General features: G+C 49.0%; 1 protein-coding gene across 4 annotated transcripts in view; it reads right to left on the bottom strand.

The window, feature by feature from the left end:
* Window positions 1-21028, bottom strand: part of SYT3 (synaptotagmin 3) — a 630220-nt gene that overhangs the window by 281377 nt on the left and 327815 nt on the right. For all 4 annotated transcript variants that reach the window (XM_085616126.1, XM_085616128.1, XM_085616129.1 and 1 more), the window contains one exon: window positions 4048-4112. The gene's annotated coding sequence lies outside the window, so the exon portion shown is untranslated. The remainder of the gene's footprint in view (window positions 1-4047; window positions 4113-21028) is intronic.

The following is a 21028-nucleotide window of genomic DNA, read 5'->3' on the forward strand; positions in this document are numbered from 1 at the left end:
AAGCACCAGAGATATAGGGTCAAGGAAACCGAAACGCAGGCATAGGAGCAAGGACACAGTCAGAGAAACATAACTGGGGGCACGTGTTCTTAGGACCAGAAATGCAGACACAAGGCCACAGACAGAGAATCACAGGATCAGAACCACAGGCACAAGACCACAAATATATACGTCACAGAAACAGAACCACAGGCACAGGACCACAGAAACAGACACAAGACCACTGCCACAGGGTCAAGGGAACAGAGTCTCAGACAAAGGACCACAAGCACAAGACCGAAGACCACAGCCACAGGTTCAAAGGAACAGAAAGGCAGACACAGATTCACAGACAGAGTGTCACAGTAACAGAACAACAGGCACAAATTTAGAGAAACAGATCTGCAGACAAATGGCAAGAGATGAAACTACGGAACCATAGACACATGGTCACAGAAACAGACCCAAAGAAAAGTGATCTGGAGAACAGAACCGCAGACACTGAATCACAGGTACAGAGTTACAAAAGCAAAACCAGTCACAGGGCCACAGGAACCGAATTTCAGACATGGTGCCAAAGGGACAGGTGTAGAACCACGGACACAGGGTCACAGGAAGACAACTACAGACACTGAGTCAAAGGTCAAAAATCACAAACACAGGACCACAGAGATAGAACCACAGAGATGGGGGGTCACATGAACAGAACCACAGATATAGGGTTACAGAAACGCAGACACAGGGCCAGAGGCCCAAGACCATGGGAAAAGGCTGCAGGCATAGGACTAACTATACAGAGCCACACGAAAAAATTGGAGTCACATGATCATAAACACAGGGCCGCAGGTACAGAAATGCAGACACAGGACCAAAGAGACAGTCACAGAAACATACATACAGCCATATGTTCAAAGCAAAAGAACTGCAGGCATAGGGTCTCAGATGCAGAGTCAAAGGAATAGAGCCCCAGACACGGGGTCAAGGGAATAGAACCTCAAACAAAAGACCTCAGATACAGGGTCACAGGAGAAGAACAGAAAACATTAGACCAGGGACCACAGATGCAGGGTCATGGGAACAGAAATCCAGACATAGGATCACAGACACACTGTCACACTAACAGCCCAGCAGGCAAAGGTTTATAGAACCAGAACTGCATAAAGAAGGGCAGAGAGACAGGGTCACCAGAACAGAACTACAAATACACAGTCAAAGATAAAGAATCACAGACTCAGGACCACAGAACACAGCCACAGAGGTGATAAGAACAGAAACCCAGACACTGGACCACCGATACAGAGTCACAGGATGAGAATCACAGGCCTAGGACCTCAGCCACAGGGTCAAGGGATCAGAGTCACAGACTCAGGCCCACAGACACAGGGTCACTGGTACAGCACTACAGACACAGGCTTAAATGCACAGAACTGTAGATGGATTCAAAGACACAGGTATAAAACTTCAGACAGAGGGTCACAGGAACAGAACTACAATCATGAGGTCAAAAGTAAGGAACAGACACAAGGCTACAGAAACAAAGGCACACAGCCAGGGTCACAGGAACAGAACTGAAGACACAGAACTTTAGAAACAGAGTAACGGATACAGAACTAAAGACGCACTACCAACAACACATTGTCATAGGAAAAGAAATGCAGACAACTGGCTAAAGACATAGGGTCTAATTTAGGTCTTGGCGGACGAGTTACTCCATCAGAATGGTGACATATAATATCCTATGGGATTTATATTTCAGTGGGTAGGATATCCGAGTAATCCATCCGCCAAGATCTAAATTAGGGCCATACAGTGTAGAACCTGAGAACCATGGTCAGACAAAAACAACTACACACATAAAGTAAAAGTTAAAGAATAACAGTCACAGGGCTACAAAGCCACAAACACTGGGTCACAGGAACAGATATTTAGACAAAAAACACAGGTCATATTAACATAATGACAGACAAAGGACCACAGACAGGCACAGGAACAGAACTGCTGACGTGGAACCAAAGGCACAGGTATAGAACCAAACCACAGGGCTACGGTCAAAAGGTGACAAAAACAGAAGTGTAGACACAGGGAATAGACACATTCTCACAGGAACGGACAAAGCTGTAGACAGGAGGTCAACAACCCAGATATAGAACCACAGGCATAAAGTCACAGCGATAGAACAGAAATATGCCAAATAAGTAGGGTCAATGGCAGAGAATCAAATGCAAGAACCCCCACAGACAATGAGGCAGACATAGCTACAGAAACACAATCACAGATTTAGAACCACAGAGAGAGGGTCATATGCACCGAGTCATGGGTGGAAACTCACAGACACCAGCCAGAGACAAAGAACCACAGAGGCACACACATTTGCAGGGTGAAAGACACAGAGTGACCATAGATATAGGGTAAAAGGCAGTGGGTAAACATATAGAATCAAAGGCACAGGGCTCCTGAGAACTTTGAGTGCAGCCCTATATTGGTTTAGATCTGTAACCTTGTTTCTGCACGGGGCTGCAGAAACAAGGTTACAGATCTAAACCAATATAGAGCTGCACTCTAAGGTCAAAGATACCAACCTGTAGACACAGACCCAAATATACATAGGGAAAGGCTGAGTGCCAGAAAGCAAGGTTACATTATTATGCTATATGTACAGGACCAAAGAATCATCACCAGAGACAGGGTCACAAGTGCAGAACCACAGAGACCAAGAGTAAAAGATAGAGGCATTAAGGCCAAGAACCATAGACACATGGCTACAGAGACAGTGTAAAAGATTGTGCTACAGACAGTCACAGGGGCAGAACCACATACAGAGGGCAAAATACCTAGGTCTAGACCCACACATACAGGGCTAGAGAGGCAACATGGTAGAGGTTGTACACAAGAAAGAGTCACAGGTACAGAACCACAGACATAGGGCAAAATACACCATTACTGACCCTCGAAACACAAATGTACAGATGCAGAGTGAAAGAGGTTGTGCCACAGAACAGCAGGCAAAGGGCAGAATACACATGTACAGACCCACGGACAGACACAGGGCTTCAAAGACAATGTGACAGAGGTGGTGCCAAAGAATAATGGATACAGTCACAGTGTCATAGGGACCCAGATGTAGGACCAGACGTACAGTATACTCATAGGACCAGAGGTCAAAGGGTACATGCCCAGTCACAGAACCACATAAAGAGCACGGGACACAGCTCACCTGGTGCTGGTACAAGATTACACTCAGCACAGGTATATCCACAGGAAAACAAACTGATGTCTCAGACATAATCACAAAGCCACAGACAGAGGCATGTAAAAACCAAAGAGATGCATGGATAGATATACAGTACAACATTGTCACAAATGTAAGGCATATGAACATAGCCCCTGGAGCAGAGTCTGAGGTGCAGCCTCACAATACAGGCATAAAACAAAAGTCTGGGTAAACTGTGCACTCCAAGGAATACAGACACAGTCACTGCTTAATAGATATAGAATGGGCCACAGGTGTAGCCCCAGGACACAGGCAGAAACGCAAAGCTACATGCACTGTGTACATACATTAATACAGTTACATTTGCAACTTCATAAATGCAACCTATGGCACAGATGCAGAGAGTACCGCGGCCATGAATGCAAATAGAAAGCAGGTGTGGAGAGCTACAGGTGCACTTGAAAGATGCACACAGACACAAGCCCACATACTCAAGGCCCACTTAAATAACATAGGAACAGATACACACAGAAACTAGAGGCATCCCACAGTGCGACAGACATAGTCAAAAGACCACAGGCACTTTCACATGCCCGCAGGTATATTCACAGGACCACAGACACTGGCTTGCACGTGGGATGACACAGAGCCATGTGCCTAGGCATAAGACCACGGACACTGGACCAATGTTGCAAACATACAAGCCATGGGTGTAACATAGATAATCAAACACTCCATTTGAGGATATGCTGTCACATGACCCGACCCTCCAGTTTACATGATCTTTCTATACAGACTGCTGGATGGAGGTTTATCATTATCATTATGAGTGTGTGAAGATGTTGGTCTTTACCTACCCAGACCAGCAGCCTTACTCCAATACACATTCCCGTGCTCCCTGCGCTCCTCTGCAGTCCCCACTCTGGAAAACAAAATGGACGCCAGGCATTAGATCGGGAGAGCTGCTGTGGGAAGCTTCAATGGTGGCTGGAGTCTGACCCCCACCATCTCTCAGGACATAATCCTACACCTGATGCCTACGCGCTGAGTACGGCAAGGTAGAACGGCATACATTACAAAACAAATAGGTTTAAGGAACTTAAGGGAAGTTCAGTGACTGATCCAGGAAAGGGAATGAGTGGCTTGAGGAGGTTGGGAAAATGCACACGTTGGGTTTTGATGAGTAATCATGAAAGAAGCCCTGGATCCACCACCACATCCCTTGCTGCCCGCCTCCTCCTTCTATTTCAAGGGAAGGAAGAAAAGGGGTTTACTACCAGAATACTGAGGTTTAAATATTGTGCTACAAAGATTTCATAGCCAGAATATCAACTACTAAAATATAGTGAAGGCAGGTATGTACAGGCACGTATATGTTTTAACTACACACATTCAACTAAAACATACAGTTAACGTGCAGGTATGCTTATGAATTAAAATGAAAAGAAAAACAATAAAATGTGCAAGTTATGGTTAGGGCTACCATCCATAAGTGGCACAACAGCAAACTATACGTCGCACACCAACTACATTGCTCATGGCCTCACCAGGAATTAGAGAGATGCACTTACAAACATTATAAATAAGCTTATACATGAAATTACATATCACATCATGCTTGCCCATTAGAAACGGGGGATTATGGAATTTGAAAAAAACTTTAGCACGTCCGATTTCATCTGGTAAATTATGGTAATTTTTATGCAGATGGATCAATTGGGAGCAAATATAAAGGGGAGGGTTACAAAATCTTTCATATGGTAATAACTTTGGTGCCATTGTTCAGATGTACACTAAATTTGGCAGGTCCTTATGGTCAACTTACTCTTGATACATTGGGATTCAGGTGAATCCATTTGGGAAGAGTAGAATTAAATAGGGAGGGAAAAAAAACGTTCATTTGCAAATACATTTGGCACTATATTTGATCGGTTGTTAGCTAGCTGAACCTGATGCAGGAATGTCAATTTTCAGACAGATCTGATGGAAGAACAAAGTTAAAGACTGGGTCAAAAAATCTTTCTTCAATATCTTTGGTGCTGTATTAAGGACCAGTATGACATTTGGCATGTTTACCTTACACGTAGGATGCAGTTATGCAAAGGCATCAACAGGGGGCACAGTTCTGGGGGAGCAAAAAGTACTTAATTGCTAATAATATGCTACTCTTCCACAGATTGCCAACTCCCGATGCACCCAGCTTCAAGCATAAATAACATAGGTTGGATGTAGGTGCCTCTTGCAGCCAGGCTGGGAATTATATTTGTGGACCCATTTATGCACGTACAGATCCAGTGCCAGGTCCAGTGGTGCAACGCAGGAAAAGAGGACCCATGAGTGTCTCATATCTCACAGAAACTCACTGAAGTTATTTTGAATGGACTCCACTCCCCCTGGAAGGGCTAAGGAACCCCTGAACATTTGAGGCCGCCCTGGACTCCAGGGGCCTGCATTATGCCCTGTCCAGGCCCCGCACATTGAGACATGGCTTGCGCCTGCACGTGTGTAGAACAGACCAACTACTAAGAACGTGCACAAAGAGCAGCTTCGTGGCTAGGAGCTACTGCACTCTGGTCAGGTGGCCCTGTATGTATGTCCTCTGTTTGTGTCTCTTTGTGTATAAGGCGGTACGGTGACAGCTGTATGTCACAGTTTTTCTGCACTACACTTTTTCATTTCCCCTGAAAAGTTTGCTGTGCTGTTTTTCAACTGGTAGTTTCTGATCTCCAAATTCTGCTTTGATGCAGGCTCTTGATGTAATTTACATTCATACTCAAATCTCAGGGTGATTGGGTGAAGGGGGGTGAGGGGGAAGCCACAGTGACCATACTGCAGTATTTAAAACCAGAACTTATAATAACAGTAAGCAATGTAGAGATCTTCCAATATTAAGAAACACTTGGAGACTATCAGATAACAGTGAATTACGCAGCACAGGTTTGTGTGAGAGTACAATTAATGGGTAACTAATCTTGTGAGTTGGAACATAAGGCAGTTTGACTTTGTGGTCCCTTTTGGGATCATGCTGCCCGCTCTGATATGTCATATAAAAAGGGTACCTCCAGACTGTTGAGGAATTGGGCAAAGTTCTCTACACCTCGCTTTAATACGGCCCTACAAAAGGGCGGGCCGCCGGGGGGCACTGATATTGTGTCTGCATGTGATGCACTCGATAGACGCATCCTGGTGGCACTGGATAGCAAGGCTCCTTGGTCATTGAAAGCACCAGGTGGGCAGCGTAAAAACGCTCCCTGGTTTAGCAATAAACTCAGAATTGCTAAATCAGCCTGTAAGCGCCTCAAGAGAGCTTGGAGGAGGAACTATGATGTACCTGCTAAAACTGAATATAAATCTAGCTTAAAAAAATATCATGCCATGATCAGGAAAGCGCGGGCCACCTATTACAGCAATAGGATCGAGACAGCCGAGAACTCCTCGAAAGAACTTTCTACTATTTTTAAAGAGATCACATCATTAGCAAGAGTAACAGCTCCTGATGTCAGTTCTGCTGACTCTTGGGATAGGATAGCAGATTTTTTCGCGGAGAAAGTGGGAAAGATCTACGCCACCTTCCCTGACTCTGCTCAACAGGGAGGCATTAGCAGTAAAGGGGTACTCATGTTTCCAAAGGCGGATTGCCTCTGTGACTTTGGAGTCCCCAGTAAGGACATATACTTAACAAAATAGCCCTTGATATTAAGTCCGGCTCACCTAGAGATCCGGCCTCCCCTAAGATCCTTAGCGGGAGCTTAGCTGTAATAGAGCCCTATATTAGACATCTTCTTGAGCTTTCATTTTCATAAGGAGTTGTCCCTAAAAGTTGGAACAAGGCTATTGTCATTCCTTTAAAAAAGAAACCGAACATCTGTATGAGTCAGCTGGATAATCTTCGCCCCATATCCCTCCTGCCCTATTTTGCGAAGGTAGCAGAGAAGGCGGTTAACATCCAACTCACTGCACATATTAATCACCATAACCTTCTCCATCCTACACAATCTGGCTTCAGTGCCACTTATTCTACCGAATCGGCTCTGCTCTTATCTACAGAAACGACCCATAGGCAGGTAGATGCAGGACAGACGGTTGCTCTAGTCCTTTTAGATCTCAGTGCCGCTTTCGACACTGTTGCCCATCACACGCTCCTTCAATGTATGAGAGAAGGAGGCGTGGGAGGTAGGGTGATGGAGTGGTTATGTTCCTTCTTACCTGACCGCAGTTTTCAGGTGTCACAGAAACCTTTCCTAAAAGCGTCAAGTTGGACCAAAGGGTCCCTCAAGACTCCATACTTAGCCCAACTCTCTTTAATCTCTACATTACCCCTCTGGCTGAGATTTAGGGAAGTTTGGAGTCAGTGTGGTGTCATATGCTGACGATACTCAGCTTGTGGTGACTCTTACTCAAGACTCTGAGGAGGCAGCATTAAACTTCTCAATGTGTCTTCAGGAGTTGGCGTCCTGGATGGCCTTAAATTGCCTTAAACTGAATGGCAACAAAACAGAGGTTTTAGTAGTAGGTAAGGCCACCTCGATCTGGTCCTCTGCTTGGTGGCCCCAAACCTTGGGCCCGACTCCATCTCCTAAGGACCAGGTAAAGAACCTGGGGATGTGGTTGGACACCAAATTGTCTTTTGAGATTCATAACAGGCGAGTGACAGGAAATTGTGTTGGGGTCCTGCGCACTCTCCGGAAGACCTTAGATATACTCCCAGTGTCAGCAAGAAAAACAATGGTCCACGCCCTTGTGACTTCTTGTTTGGACTACGGTAATGCTCTGTATTTAGGAGCCAACATTAAATGTGTTCAGAGACTCCAGCGCATCCAGAATGCGGCTGCACGTCTCGTATTAATGCTCCCGAGGAGAGCCTCATCTAGAAAGGCCCTGGCTTCCCTGCATTGGCTCCCGGTGAGGGAACGTGTTTTGTTTAAAGTCGTGTGTTAGCCATCGCATTATACAGAAGAAGGACCCTTCCTATCTGCATGACTTCCTTACCCCGTATAGTCCTATGCGGGGCTTAATATCTAGTGGCATGGGTCAGGTCAGCATCCCGAGAATCAGAAGAGCCAAGATGGGCGGACGCTCTTTTAGTTTTCTAGCAGCCACCCATTGGAATAAGCTCCCGATAGAGCTTCGGCTGGAATCGACGGAGATTGTTTGTCGGAAAAAGCTCAAGACGTGGCTTTTTCCATCTGACTACTCCACTGTCTGACCTCTCTCTGTGCTGTCCTTTTTTTTTCTTTCTTTTCTGAATCGGGTCCTTGTCGTAGCGCGGGGACGCACTAGCTAGTGCAGCCATGCGCTTTATAAATTTGATTTGATTTAAAATAGATATACCTACAGATAGAAAATTTAGTTACTGGATGTGTACCCAACACATCCAGTAACTAAATTTTCAATTAAGAAACGCTGGTACAACAACTAATATTGCTATGCCTCGCCTAGTAGAATGGATTATCACCAAGTTCAAGGCATATCTGAAACAACTTTATCTAAAAAAAAAACATGATTAGAACATTTAATAGCAGGTATTGAAGAGATATAAATTCTTTCACAAGAACAGCAAAAGGAAGAAACTATGGATGAATATACCACGACATTGAGAAAATTATCATTAGATTGCAGATTTGGAGGTCTACTTGAAGAATTGATACGAGATCAAGTAGTAATGCATGTGCATGATTCAACAATACACAAAAGGATGTGCATTAATGGTGATGCAGAGTTAAATGAACTGTTAGAAAGGTGTGCTAAAGTGATAAAAGAAAACTACTGAACATCAGCCTGAGGTAGTAGCCTAGGTTACCATTGATAAAACTGGGAACAAGTCATATAAAAAAAAAGGGGGATGGGTGATTAATTTCGAGTAGTTAATGAAAAACTAAAATGTTGCAGGTGTGACAGTACGTCCTACTTAGCAAATTGTAAATACTGTCCTGCACTATAACAGAAATGTAGTAGATGTGAGAAAATTGGTGGCTATGTGCATGTCTGCAAGATGAAAAAAGAGAAATGTGATAAAGTAAATTATATTGAGATGGAAGGTAGTAGTATGGAGGAGGACATTGAGACCATCTTGAATTCTAGAGGAAAAAGTCATACTAAATATCTCAGATGAAAACAATAGAAACAAACCTATATTTTTTATGAAGTTGCAGGGTAGGTATATATATAGCAGCAGATTCGGGTTCACCCTACACTATTGTGAACAAAAAAGCATGGCCGAATAAATTTGAAAAGAAATTAGGATATTTTCTAGAGAATTTTGATATTGCACCTGAAAGTTACACTGGTGAGACTATTTGCATGATTAGATATAGGAGACTGATTTTCAAATTCAAGAATACAAAGGCTCGTAGAAAATTTTGTGTAGCAAAGAAAGGGTCCATCAGTCCTGTCAGAGTGGTTGGATCAAAAGAATTAACATATAATATTAGACCCCAATAGAAGAGAACAGGTTTTAATTGTGAATGATGGAGAAGTAATGGGAAAGGCAGTGTTGAAGAAATTTCCCAATATGTTCAATGGAAAAACTGGAAGGTTGAAACATTTTGAGCACAAATCATTCTCAAAGACAAAGCTATTTCTAAAGCCCACAAAGCAAGGAATGTCCCAATGGCAGTCAGGGTAGAAATCAGTGAGGGGTTAACATGATTATTTGATGCTGGAATCATAGAGCCAGTAGAAGTAGCGGGTGGTTGCACGAAAAGCCAATGGTAAAGGGAGACTGTGAATTGATTCACATGATCTAAATGATAACATTGTTGTCGATCAGTTCCCTTTAGCCAGGACCAGTGAAATGCTGACTATGACAAAGGGTATTGGATTATTTTCCACCCTGGATCTATCTGCTGCCTACCACCAAATGCTCTTCATAAAGAGAGCAAGAAATACACATCGTTCGTTACTCAAGTAGGGTGCTTCCAGTTTAGAAGAATGCTGTTCGGCCTAACATCAGCTGCTGCAGTGTTTCAACGCCTTATGTTTAATCTGTTTGGAAAAATTAAAAGGATTTTATTGTTTCAAGATGAAACAAAGAGGATCATGACAAGAAACAAGAAAAAGTACTGGACGTTCTAGAATTCAGGGTATTACAGTTGAATATACGAAATGTAAATTTGCTTAGAAACATGTAACTTACTTAGGTCATGAGCTTAGCGGGTGTGGAGTAAAACCTAAGAATGTTTGTTACTAGCTATTAAAGAGGCTTTGTAGCCACTGAATAAAGAAGAAATATGGTCCTTTTGGGGTTAGTGGACTTCTTTTTTAAATTTGTAAGGAATTCTTCTATGAAAACTTTCCAAGTGAGGAAGTTGCTAAAAACAAATGTAAAGTTTATGTGGTCAGATGAATGTTAGCCTGAATTTGATAATATCAAGGAGGTATTTTGTTCTGCACCTGCTCTACAAGGGTTTGATCCCCAGTGTACCAGCATAGTGACTACAGATTCCAGTGGCAAAGGTTTGGTGGCAGTTTTGTCTCAAAGAAACAGTACAGATTTGTTGGAAAGTTAAAAAAAAATGCGTGGGTGGTTGAAACAAGGGAATACTCAATAAATCTGGAGGAGTGGGAAGCAGAGAGTGAGAAATATCAAGAATTAAAAATAATTATTGACTTTGTGAAGGAGCGATGGCCCAATAAAAGTGATATGGGCAAACCCAGAGTATTCTGGGAAGTACGCAGTGAACTGGCAATTGTTAAAGGATTCTTAGTTAGAGGGGAAGATAGGATTCCTCCTTCTGCTTTGAGCAAAGAAATTATTTCTGTGTGCCACGAGGGGCACCTAGGTATAATAAAAACAAAATCTACAATGAAAAGTTTATGTTGGGGGCCAGGTATTGACAACAAGGTTGAAAGGGAAGCCAAAGAATGCCATGCATGTCAGCTGATAAATCCTTGAAGACATTGAGACTTCCTATAAGCAATATATTTGAGTGATTGAAAGCTCCTTTGGAAAAAGTGGCAGTTACCAATCTGAGACCAATTGAGAATACTAAAAAATGTCCTGTATTTTCCCGGTTGCCTTACATCAAAATTGTTAACAAATTAAATACGCATACAATACTAGGGTTCATAGACAAGGTTTTCCAGAATGAAGAGCTAACCAGCATTTTATTGAGTGACATTGGAGTACAATTTGTCTCAGAGAAAGCTAAAAAAATATTATTTTTTTTTATAGCAATCATTTTTATTGATTTTCAGAACAACAGTATCATTGCATATGTGTAGTCATACAATAACAAGTAACTGCCGGGTGTCCCCTGGCCATAGGTATCTGCAGAATGCCCCCTAGGTGGATCAGATGCTCCATGTGCGGCCCAGGGGAACCCCTCCTCAGACTCCTCCGGTACCCCCCCCCACCCCCCACCCCCCCACTACCCCCCTCCCCCCCCCCCCCCAGAGGCTGCTGCAAAGCGTCCGAAAAAAAAGGGGAAACAGGTTCAGTCTGTGGAATGCCAGGTCCGGAAGATACGCAACGTCCTCCACGCGGGCGGGCAGACGGCTGCCGGGAGGCCCCTAGATAAGTAGGCCAGCAACGAGCCCCAAGACTCCTCAAAGGCTGTGGGATCATCCCTAAAGCACACCGCCAGACGCTCCATCGAGAGCAGGCGCCACAGGCGGGCATGCCACAGTGAAATAGCGGGAGCAGCCTGTTTCTTCCATGCCGCAGCCACCGTGAGCTTAGCTGCCCCCACGCAGAGCCACCATATAGCTTTATCTCCTCTGGACACCCCCTTCCAGTCCTCTCCCCGAAGACCCAGGATGACATGAGCAAGGTCCCCGGGGGGATCAAAGCCCAAAATCTCTTTAATCTGCGCTAAAATTCCTGCCCAGAAAGGTTGAATACTAGGGCAGTCCCACCAGATATGTTTGAAATCCCCGAGGAGACCACATCCCCGCCAGCAGAGTGCAGAAGTCCCCGGGAAGATCCTAGCCAATTTTGTGGGGTATAGGTACCAATCAAAGATGGTCTTGTAGTGAGCCTCCCGTAAGCCTACCGACAAGTTATGCCTGGGAATGTCCCGCCACAAGCCCCTCCACTCAGCTTCAGTTATTTCTCTCCCCAGGAGTTGCTCCCAGAATTCCATATGTCTGGCCCTGGGTGTGTGTAGTGTAGTCAGCAGCATCCCATAGAGAGTCGTGATTGCCCCCTTCATCGAGCCCGCCCGCGACAAAACCAGTTTCTCCATATCCGTAAGGCTCCGGCAGCCCGCCTCCCTGAACGGTGGCGCCGTGGCCCAGTGTTTGAGCTGCAAATAATGGAACTGCTCACTGTTGGGGACCCCAAATTCACTCTTACAGTTCTGAAACGAGCGGAACGCCCCCTTGTCGAATAGGTCCGCCAGCTTTAGACACCCTCCCTCTCGCCACCCATCAAAGGGACCCTCCTCTCTGGCTGGGGCGAAGGCCGGATTAAAGTGTATCGGGGTATATGGTGAAGGGAATGTCGTCCACCCCTCCCTCCGCGTGACCCTATCCCAAACCTCCAACGTAGTGCGCGTTGGCGTGCTAAGATATGCATTCGGCGGTCTATCTCTCCTCGGTTTCCACAGCAGATCCCAGATGGATCTGCCGGCTATCGCGCGGTCCATATGAAGCCAATGCTTCTCTGATTCCCGTACCGTCCATTCCAACACGACCCGCAATTGGGCCGCTTGATAGTAAAGCTCAAAGTCCGGCAGCCCCATCCCTCCATCCGCCCTTTGTTTCCAAAGCACCATGAAAGGGAGCCGGGCCCTCCCTCCTTGCCACACAAACTGAGTGATCAACGTCTTCAGCTGCGGGAGAAATGCCTTCTCCAGCGGGATCGGCAAGGCCTGAAACAAGTAAAGGACCCGGGGCAGCACCATCATCTTCACCGCGTTGATTCGCCCCAACCAAGATATGTACAAGGGCGTCCACCGCCGCAACTCCTGCCGCAAGTGCGGCAAAACTGTGGTGTAGTTGGCCCCATACAGTCCCGAAACCGTCGGCGTAAGCTGCACCCCTAGATATTGTAATGAGTGTTGGGCCCATGAGAGCGTCGTCTGGGATTTGAGCAAGGCCACCTCCGCTCTCGAGAGTGTGAGATTGAGTATGTAGGATTTGGTCATGTTGACCTTGAACCCTGCCACTCTCTCAAAGTCCCTCAATTCCCCCTGCACCGCGGGCAGAGAGACATGTGGCTCCCCCAGAGTCAGCAGAATATCATCCGCGAAGAGGGAGATTTTGTGGTCTTCCCCGCCAAATCGGATCCCTTTAATGGAAGCATTCTCCCTCACCCGAATGGCTAGTGGCTCAATGCTGAGGGCGAAAAGCAGAGGGGACAGCGGGCACCCCTGTCTAGTACCTCTAGTTAGATGGAAGGGCTCGGAAGGTGTCCCGTTGACCACCACTCTCGCGGAGGGATGGCTGTAGTTAGCTCGCACCATCTCCATGAAAGCGTCCCCGAACCCAAATTTTTGCAAGGTCAAGAAGAGGAAGGGCCAGTCCACGCGGTCAAACGCTTTTTCAGCGTCCAATCCTACTAGCACAGCTGGAATCTTAAATCTGGATGATTTCTCGATAAGGTGGATGGTACGCCGTATATTATCGTGCGTCTGGCGCCCTTTAATGAAGCCCGATTGGTCCGGGTGGATCAATCGAGGCAGCAGGTCATCCAGGCGGCTAGCTAGGCTCATGGAGTAGAGCTTGGCATCTAGGTTCAGAAGTGCTATGGGGCGGTATGATGCACACACCAGTGGGTCCTTGCCCGGTTTAGGCAGGACCGTAATCACCGCCTCTGCCATTGACTTGGACACTCTCGCCTCCTTCGCCACCGCCCGAAACAGAGCCGTCAGATGCGGGGCGAGCTCGTCCACAAAGTGTTTATAAAAGTGGGCGGTATAGCCGTCGGGCCCAGGTGCCTTGTGGAGCTTGAGACGCTTTATGGCATTCCGCACTTCCTCCACGGAAATAGGTTCGTCCAGCCATTCCCGGTCCAGCGCTGATAGCTGGGGGCACTCCACCCCATCGAGATATGCCGTTTGCACGTCGTGCGCCAGCGGGCTCCCCCCATACAGCTCGCCATAGAAATCCCTAAAGGCTCTGGTCTTCGCTGCCTCCTCGTGTGTGACTCGGTCTGGCCCTACCCGAATGCCTTCCACATAGGATTTTGCCCGCTGAATACGAAGCTTTCGAGCCAACTGGGAACCCACCTTGTCCCCCTGTTCATACCCCGCGCGGCGCAGCCTCAGCAAGGTATATTCCGCCCTGGCGCTGTAAATCGCCCGCAATTTACCCCTCACCGCCGTAAGTCGTCGTTGCAGGTCGCGAGTGGGTTTATCTTTATGTCTGCCCTCCAACCCCCTAAGTTCCTCCTCCAGTGCCTCCCGTTCCAATGCCTGTTGTCGCCGCAGCGATGCCTGTAGTTGGATGCATTTGCCCCTCATCACCGCCTTGAATGCGTCCCACGTATTCTGATGTGAGGTGTCTTCAGGCGGGTTGTCCTGGAAGTACTCCCCTATGGCCTCGGTCAGCTCCACCCTCCGCACTTGGTCTCGCAGGAGGGCCCCCGGAAAGTACCATCTGCCACGTCCCTGCGCCCCCCACTGAAGCTCCAATAGAACCATCCCGTGGTCTGAGACCGAGATGGGGAGAATCTGCGCCCCTGCCGCCTTCCCCACTAATCGGTACAAAAGGGGGTGGTGATGGACGGAGCATCAGAACCAATCAAACACTCACACCCAGTCAACAGATCTGGGTTTGATCCATCACCGTTCTTTAGCACATTCTGCCACCCCAGTTCAGACATGGCCATATGCAAATCAGTCTGACCCTGTGCATCACGGGAACAGTCCAGCCCGAACTGCCAAGCCATGCCTTCCCTGGACCGGAAACAAGCTTCCTAGGACCGGTTTCTGGCATTTCAGCCGTCTTCAGCCAGGCTTGCTTGAATCCAGTGGCAGAGTGAGCAAGGGACTCACGTCTGAGCATACCCTGCCAATTTATGGCGAACAAAGCGGTACAAAAGGGGGTGGTGATGGACGGAGCATCAGAACCAATCAAACACTCACACACAGTCAACAGATCTGGGTTTGATCCATCACCGTTCTTTAGCACATTCTGCCACCCCAGTTCAGACATGGCCATATGCAAATCAGTCTGACCCTGTGCATCACGGGAACAGTCCAGCCCGAACTGCCAAGCCATGCCTTCCCTGGACCGGAAACAAGCTTCCTAGGACCGGTTTCTGGCATTTAAGCCGTCTTCAGCCAGGCTTGCTTGAATCCAGTGGCAGAGTGAGCAAGGGACTCACGTCTGAGCATACCCTGCCAATTTATTGCGAACAAAGCGGTACAAAAGGGGGTGGTGATGGACGGAGCATCAGAACCAATCTAACACTCACACCCAGTCAACAAATCGTTTTTAACCACACTCAGTGTGGGAGGGTATGCTCAGACGTGAGTCCCTTGCTCATTGCACCATCAGGATTCAGGTAAGCCGGGCCGACGAAGGCTGTGATGCCAGAAACCGGTCCCCGGAAGCTTGTTTCCTTTCCAGTATAAGAATTGGCTTGGTAGTTTGGTTTGCCCTGTTCCCATCATGCACTGGGACAGGTACAGACTAATTTGCATGTAGCCAGGTTCTGAGCTGAGATGGTGCAGTGAGCTAAAAAACGGTGATGGATTAAAACCATGATCTCTTGACTTGGTAAGAGTATTCTGCATCATTCAGAAACTCTGTCCATCACCACCCCCTTTTTCCCAAATCGTTTTTAACCACACTCAGTGTGGGAGGGTATGCTCAGACGTGAGTCCCTTGCTCATTGCACCATCAGGATTCAGGCAAGCCGGGCCGACGAAGGCTGTGATGCCAGAAACCGGTCCCCGGAAGCTTGTTTCCTTTCCAGTATAAGAATTGGCTTGGTAGTTTGGTTTGCCCTGTTCCCATCATGCACTGGGACAGGTACAGACTAATTTGCATGTAGCCAGGTTCTGAGCTGGGATGGTGCAGTGAGCTAAAAAACGGTGATGGATTAAAACCCTGATCTCTTGACTTGGTAAGAGTATTCTGCATCATTCAGAAACTCTGTCCATCACCACCCCCTTTTTCCCAAATCGTTTTTAACCACACTCAGTGTGGGAGGGTATGCTCAGACGTGAGTCCCTTGCTCATTGCACCATCAGGATTCAGGCAAGCCGGGCCGACGAAGGCTGTGATGCCAGAAACCGGTCCCCGGAAGCTTGTTTCCTTTCCAGTATAAGAATTGGCTTGGTAGTTTGGTTTGCCCTGTTCCCATCATGCACTGGGACAGGTACAGACTAATTTGCATGTAGCCAGGTTCTGAGCTGGGATGGTGCAGTGAGCTAAAAAACGGTGATGGATTAAAACCATGATCTCTTGACTTGGTAAGAGTATTCTGCATCATTCAGAAACTCTGTCCATCACCACCCCCTTTTTCCCAAATCGTTTTTAACCACACTCAGTGTGGGAGGGTATGCTCAGACGTGAGTCCCTTGCTCATTGCACCATCAGGATTCAGGCAAGCCGGGCCGACGAAGGCTGTGATGCCAGAAACCGGTCCCCGGAAGCTTGTTTCCTTTCCAGTATAAGAATTGGCTTGGTAGTTTGGTTTGCCCTGTTCCCATCATGCACTGGGACAGGTACAGACTAATTTGCATGTAGCCAGGTTCTGAGCTGGGATGGTGCAGTGAGCTAAAAAACGGTGATGGATTAAAACCATGATCTCTTGACTTGGTAAGAGTATTCTGCATCATTCAGAAACTCTGTCCATCACCACCCCCTTTTTCCCAAATCGTTTTTAACCACACTCAGTGTGGGAGGGTATGCTCAGACGTGAGTCCCTTGCTCATTGCACCATCAGGATTCAGGCAAGCCGGGCCGACGAAGGCTGTGATGCCAGAAACCGGTCCCCGGAAGCTTGTTTCCTTTCCAGTATAAGAATTGGCTTGGTAGTTTGGTTTGCCCTGTTCCCATCATGCACTGGGACAGGTACAGACTAATTTGCATGTAGCCAGGTTCTGAGCTGGGATGGTGCAGTGAGCTAAAAAACGGTGATGGATTAAAACCATGATCTCTTGACTTGGTAAGAGTATTCTGCATCATTCAGAAACTCTGTCCATCACCACCCCCTTTTTCCCAAATCGTTTTTAACCACACTCAGTGTGGGAGGGTATGCTCAGACGTGAGTCCCTTGCTCATTGCACCATCAGGATTCAGGCAAGCCGGGCCGACGAAGGCTGTGATGCCAGAAACCGGTCCCCGGAAGCTTGTTTCCTTTCCAGTATAAGAATTGGCTTGGTAGTTTGGTTTGCCCTGTTCCCATCATGCACTGGGACAGGTACAGACTAATTTGCATGTAGCCAGGTTCTGAGCTGGGATGGTGCAGTGAGCTAAAAAACGGTGATGGATTAAAACCATGATCTCTTGACTTGGTAAGAGTATTCTGCATCATTCAGAAACTCTGTCCATCACCACCCCCTTTTTCCCAAATCGTTTTTAACCACACTCAGTGTGGGAGGGTATGCTCAGACGTGAGTCCCTTGCTCATTGCACCATCAGGATTCAGGCAAGCCGGGCCGACGAAGGCTGTGATGCCAGAAACCGGTCCCCGGAAGCTTGTTTCCTTTCCAGTATAAGAATTGGCTTGGTAGTTTGGTTTGCCCTGTTCCCATCATGCACTGGGACAGGTACAGACTAATTTGCATGTAGCCAGGTTCTGAGCTGGGATGGTGCAGTGAGCTAAAAAACGGTGATGGATTAAAACCATGATCTCTTGACTTGGTAAGAGTATTCTGCATCATTCAGAAACTCTGTCCATCACCACCCCCTTTTTCCCAAATCGCCTTCCCCACTAATGCCTGGCTAATGAAGATGTAATCTATTCGAGTGTAAGTCAGGTGAACATGGGAATAGAAAGTATAGTCTTTTGCCGTCTCGTGGAGAGCCCGCCACCCATCCCGCAGACCTAGGGAATCGAAGCGGTCCTTGACTCGCTTGGAAAACACTGATGATCTGGCCCCCGCAACGTGGGAGCCGTCCAGGACGCCATCCCACAGGCAGTTAAAGTCCCCCATCAGAATGATGGGGCCCTCCGCGAATCCGCCCAGGGACCCCAACATGCGGGCTGTGAACACCGCCTGGCCCGTGTTCGGAGCATACACGACCGCAATGGTGCATAGTTGGCCCTGAAGCCGCCCCTTGAGCATGAGCCACCTCCCCTCCCTATCTCTCTGTGAATCCACTACTTGGAAGGGCATTGAGCTATGGAACAATATCGCCACTCCATTATGTTTGGTGGTGGCCGCTGAGTGAAAAATCTGCGGGAATGCCCTATGCTGGAGCCTACCCTCATCCTCCCTTGTAAGGTGCGTTTCCTGCAGAGCAACTACCTTGACCTGCCGATCCACAATGTACTTCAAGACCTGCTGTCTCTTCTGGGGCGAGTTCAGGCCCTTCACGTTCCATGTAGCCCACGTCACCATCTTAAGTGAGTGTAGACCCCCCTCTCCACCCCGTGTTGTGGGATCCGCCGATACCAGACCTCAGCGCCTGTCCGCCTCCGCCCCCCAGACCCCCCTTCTAATGTCTCGCCGTCCCTCCCCGGACCCTCCCCACGTCTTCGTTGCAGCCTACCCCTGTCACCCTCCCCCCCCGCCCAGACCCCCCCACATCCGCCCCCCCCCTCCCGCATCCCCCCACCACAAGAACCCAGCCATGGAACCCCTCGTGCCTGGGGTAGTTCCAGGGAAAGTAACCAAGACCCCGCCCCATCGAACTCCTAACCTCATCAACTTGCTCCGCAACCGGCAGAGCATCAACAACATGTGTGCCAGACAAAGGGCTCATAGAGAAAAACAAAAACCTCAGTGTCCATGTAACCTCAGTGTCTCTGTGGAGACTGCCGCATCTCTCCGTTGGGCCTTCACAGACCCGTCACCAGCCACCTGGCTTCGCCGCTCAGGCTCCCGGGTCCCTCCCGGCCGGAGGACCCCCCGCGGTCGTTCTTGAACTGCATCCCGGAGAATCCCATTCTTCCAGCTCGCGACCTCTACTCACGGTGAGGCCCTCCTCGCTGGCGTTGCGCCCTGCGCCACTGCTCCCCTTGAGAGCCGACTGCCACTGTCCCGGATGGCCCCGGGCCGCCTCCTTCCTCCGGTTCCGTCGGGAGGCCCAGGATACGCAGCCCATCTCCCAAGTCTGTGATGTGGTGTCGTTTATTTTGCCATTCGAAGCTGAGCCCAAAGGGATAGGTCCAACGATAGCGCACATTGTCCTCTCTGAGTTTGCTGGTCACTGGGCGGAGCTGCTGCCTCCGAACAAGGGTGGCCTGCGACAAGTCCTGAAATAGAGAGCAACTGTGGCCCTGGAACGAGACCTCCATCTTCTTCCTAGCCGCTTCCAGGATGGCCTCCTTGACTGGGAAGGCGTGCAGCTTTGCTAGGACATCCCTAGGTCTCCGGCGTTCGCCGTGAACCGGTGGTCCCACTCTGTGCACCCGATCCACTTTTATTTTCAGGTCTGGCTTGTTCACCACCTCTCCAAAGAGGCCTATAATAAACGCCTCCAGGTCTGGACCCTCTGCGCCTTCTTCCAAGTCTCTCACCCGTATATTCTCCCTCCGGGAACGATCCTCCAAGTCCTCCAGCTTCAGAGCAGATTGCGCCAGCTGAGCGCGAAGCTCCGCGCACTCCGACCGGGAAGCCTGAGCTGTACTATCCAGGGATTGCACCTTCTCCTCCACCTCCAGGATTCGCGACCCCACGGCGTCCACATCACTGCGCAGATCACCAAGCTTCTCCGTCAGGTCCCCACGCAATTGGTCCAGACTGGCGTGGAGGTCCCGTTTAAGTTCACCACATAAATCCCTCTTGAAGTCCCGGAGCGTAGCCACCAGGTCATCCTTCGTCAAGGCCATGCTGTCCCCTCCGCCTGGACCTCCCTCGTCTGCAGTGCTGGAGAGCGCCTGGAAGTACTTCGCCACGCGGTTTTCCTGAGGCTTCGGCGCCTTTTTTGTCGGGGGCGCACGGGACGACCTCCCCATCAGACCGTCCCCTCCGTGCCACACGGTGTCGCCTCCACCAGTTCTATGGCCCTGTCGCGTCCGACCACCACTGCTCAGCCACCGGGACCCCGGAAGCCAGAGCAGGGACCGACTCGTCTCCGCTCGCCGCCTCCAGGCACTCAGCTGGTCCCACGTGCCGTGCCTCAGAAAGTCCTCACCAGCGCCGACCCGCACCTATATCTCAGAGCACCCTTCCCATCTAGCGCGCCAGAGAACCAGTGCTGCGGAGGCTCCCCCGGTGCTGGCAGGTGTCTTACTTGGCCGCCATCTTGGAGTCAGGCATCGTCTCTCGCCCGGGCGCGCGGTGATTGCCCCCTGCGCCCCCGCTCCCTCCAGCCTGGCTCGGTCACCGTCAGGGCGGACCACTTATCTCCTGTTGGCCCTCCGTCCTTCCTCATGGGCTCCGTGATGGCCGCAATCTCCGCTTCCTCATGCACTTCCCACGGTGAGGTGTCCCCGTGTGTTGTCCCTCTCACTGGCGCCGGCAGATTCCAGTTCAGCCGCACTCCAGCTGCGGCGGTCACTCCCGCTGCGCGGTCACCGCGACCAGCCTCCAGTCTCTCTCCTGAGTCCGGGTGAACCGCCGCTCGGCGAGCGATCGTGGCCGTCCGCCGCCATTTTGCTCGGTCATCGCTCCCGGGTCAATGCTCGCATTCTAGCCGCACCGGGGCCGCCTCATCCTCGCCGCCGGTCCATTCGCCTCCACGGGTGTCCCGCGAGTGTTTTCCTCGTAGTGCGCCCGTCCAGAGCCCCCGTCTAGCCGCTCACAGGAGTCCGTGGGGCCGGAGCTGAATCGG

This window comes from Triturus cristatus, chromosome 7 (assembly GCF_964204655.1).
Source record: "Triturus cristatus chromosome 7, aTriCri1.1, whole genome shotgun sequence".
NCBI classification, from domain to species: domain Eukaryota; kingdom Metazoa; phylum Chordata; class Amphibia; order Caudata; family Salamandridae; genus Triturus; species Triturus cristatus.